At 29.1% G+C, this 3,723-nt stretch overlaps 1 long non-coding RNA gene across 2 annotated transcripts; it reads left to right on the top strand.

The window, feature by feature from the left end:
• Nucleotides 1–1,788: 1,788 nt before the first annotated feature.
• On the top strand, nt 1,789–3,198 carry LOC145029082 (uncharacterized). Of its 2 annotated transcripts, none has more exons than XR_013676360.1 (2): nt 1,789–2,220; nt 2,421–3,198. It is a non-coding gene; the product is annotated as an uncharacterized LOC145029082 (long non-coding RNA). The 2 variants fall into 2 exon arrangements; XR_013676361.1 differs by having other exon boundaries at nt 2,445–3,198.
• Nucleotides 3,199–3,723: the final 525 nt, after the last annotated feature.

Here is a 3,723-nt window from a genome sequence, read left to right on the forward strand (position 1 = left end):
TCCCAATAAAAATGACAAAAGAAGAGTGTTGTAAGGAAGTGATTCGCACAAAACTTCCATTGAAACTCTTGATTAAAAGATAGTTGCTTAAGACCAATATCATCGTCTTTTGACTTGCAATGAACTAAAGTATTGCTATTTGGGATATTGTTGGCAATTGTGATGATATACCCTGACCCATAACCAGGCCCCCAACCACAAGCAAGTGTTACACTCGGAAAAAACAATCCAACGTATGTAAAATACAAGATGCTTTTCATGATGTACATGATAGTATTAATTGTTATTGAGGAGATAAAAAACACGTTTTTCTTAAATAGACAAAATAGGATCCCATAATTAATGAAATTAGATACTAAAAGTTTAAGTTTTGACTATATATGAAGTAAAAGTAATTGAAAAAGTGACTATTAGTAAATATCCATAAATATTGTTAACTTTTTAAATGGGTATATGACTTTTAATAGCATCTACAACTTGGAAACTAATTTAATGGAGTTCTTTTATGGAAGTTATACCATTATAATAAAATAGTTTTTTCAGTCTTTTTATTTATTTATTTATATATAAGTTATCTATATATAATTAATTAAAAATCTATGAAACTTACCACAACATTGAAATAACTTCTTGGAAGATATTGTTAATTTACAAGATTTTTAAAAAAAATAATTGGTTAAAAAAGCTCATACATAACTTATTAAATTTTAAAAAATTATTTAGTCTGAAAAATTCTCAGAAAAACTTTTAATTACTTCATATCATAAATGCTCTTAACAATTATAATTTCATTTGTCTAATATCAATCATTATTTTTGTGAAAATGCATTAAACTATATGTCGGAATAACTAACATTTGTATACACACATAAAATATAAACTGATTAAAAGATAAATAAATATATTTGGTTTTTTGACTTTTTCTGTGATATTTTATTTAAGCATGCAATATTAATGTTTATTGTATTCTTACGAGAGCATTTACACTTATATATGAAAATATAAGTGTCAATCAAATAACATTAGTAGATGAAAGATGAAATGCATTATGTAATCGAAGTTGTACCAAAAATAAAATGACAACATCAAAAAGTTGGAACTTAAACCGAAGCTAACGTGACGTTTAATCTACCTTAATAAATAAAAAATATTTTTCTCAAATATCAATTTCTCATTAAATTTGATATATATCATTTTCTAAGAATTTTAGAATTATTTTTTTCCATTTGTTATTTTATATTATTTTCCTTTTTATTCTTTTATATATTTTTTTTCAAATTCTACCTATTAAATATCACCTTATATTAATTAATTAATATGTATTAATATACATAATAACCTTCCATCTGTGAATTTCTATTTCAATTTATATATATATATATATATATATATATAAAGTTTCCATTTTGTGAATTAATATTAATTAATTTTCTTAGTATAGATTAATTAAGACAAAGCTACATAAATGGTCCTTATAGGTTACCAAATGTCACAAACTTAGTTTATGCTAATTATTTATTTAATTTTTTTTAATCAACTCGTGTAGCACACAAGTTTCATACGTAGTTTATGTTATATATATATATATATATATATATATATATATATATATATATATATATATATATATATATATATTCTTAATAAAAACCTCTTCTACATACCACATTTCCATCTTTTAGAGCAACTTCTGCCACGTGTAATGATTAAAGAGCTCTTCAATGTCTTTTTCTCGCCCATCCCTTTTATGTGAAAATTTTAAAATCAAATTTTAAAGAATTACGTAGTTCAAGCAAGTAATTTGTAAACTAAATCCCCAAATCTTAGGCCAATTTGAAAAGAAAGTTCTACACACAAAGAACGACAACGATGAAGGTAATCTCAGGAAATCAGCTCCCAAATCCTTCTTTCTCCTTTGAAACCTTAAATTATTGCTTCCTAATCTTCAAGTCTCATTCTCTCCAAGAAAATTTGAAACTTTTGAACTAAAAACAAAAAAAGGGTAGACGATTTATATATGATGATTTGCAATAAGGAAGAGGCAAGTGGAAGGAGAACAGACTATTACAAGACCCTTCTTACACATTTGCTCTTCTTCTCCAAGGTTGCAGACACCGTTCGATTCTTCGAGCACATCGTCTTAATCCTTTGATTCATCAATCGATTGTAGAACATTCTTCCACAAAAATCGACGATTCCTCAACTTCTTCAAATATTCAAGTAAGATTTTTCTTTTTCTTGAGATCTGATATCGATTTTGAGTTTTGTTTGATGTCGATTTTAGGTTTTGTTAACAAAGGAACAAAACACCTTTATTTGCTATGATTTTATGACTTCAGGCTTGATTTTCATTTATTGCGCCTTTGATTTTAGGAGCCAATAGGGTTTTGTTCAATCTCTGCTCTGATTTCCGATTTTAGGTTTTTTATTTGATGATTTTGAAGCTATGTTGAAATTATACCTCTATGATTGTTGCTCAATGTGGATTCATACATGTGCTGGGGATTCAACTTCCAAGAATTTGCAAATGGAAGCCACTGGAGAAGCTAATATCGGTAGCTTGTTGGATAAAATTAAACCACCGCTACTCTAAGATGCGGGTCTTGAGGATTGTGCACTACCTCCAGACTCCATACAAGAATTCTTCCTGAAGGAGGCCACCATTGTCCGCTCACATATTTTCCACAATTTCGATGATGAATCAGAAGGAGATTGCATCAATGATCCATGGCCTGGAAATGAATCTGGAGGAGATAGACTCATTGGAATCACAATCGAGGCTGATCCTTCGGGCGCTTGTGCTGCAAAGAAAGGCGGTGAGTTGCCGAAGATGATAGGAGATGATGTTCTTACCTTCGGTAGGGAGGGTATGCCAGATAAGGTGGTGGAATCGGAGGTGCCTGAGGAGGCAGAGAAGTCATGTGTTGACGGACTACAAGGATTAAAATTGGAGACAAAAAGGTTAATGGAGAAATTGAAGGTAAGAAATCTGAAAGTGGTAAGAAATTAAACGAGGATGATGAAGAAGACGATGAGAGAATCCCAGTTTTGGCTGAAGTTTGTATATGATTAGACTGTTTGAACTTATGCTTGTAGTAGCACTATAGCAGTAGTTATGTAGTATATGTTATATGTTTTTTACAATGAATCCTTTAAATTATGGTTCAAATTATATGATAAACTATGGTAAATGTTTTAGTTGTTTTTAAGATTTACTTTGTGTTTACTTGATAGTTGATTATGATACTTCTTAGGTACTAATATGCTTGAATGAACCAAATGGCGGATATTCATGTTTGGAAATATGTGGTCAGGATTGTTGTCTTTGTCTTCTTGGTTGTATGTTATGCATCATTATTTTTTGGTAAATACTTAATATTTTATATTTTTTTGCTTTATGGAATAAGTTGAATTTAATATTTTGTTTTGTTATCTCCATGCATATATTATGTGCATCCTTCTCAATAGCATTTGCACTTACAGATCAAACCAATATATTTTACTCTGTAATTTACACTCAGTCCCTACAACTGTCATTGGTATCCTAGACAAGGTCCCAAGTCCTATATGGAAGTTGCGGTAACAAACATATATATATTCCTTAATCATAGATTTTGCATTGTACTTTTGTTTATTGGTTTATTAAACTTATGATGGTTTTTTATTTAAAAAAGAGATCCAGGAGGTGTGGATGAGGTTATTTCTTCATAAATTAATAAACAA

The sequence above is a fragment of the Lactuca saligna genome, chromosome 2 (assembly GCF_052625555.1).
Source record: "Lactuca saligna cultivar CGN05327 chromosome 2, ASM5262555v1, whole genome shotgun sequence".
NCBI classification, from domain to species: Eukaryota; Viridiplantae; Streptophyta; class Magnoliopsida; order Asterales; family Asteraceae; genus Lactuca; species Lactuca saligna.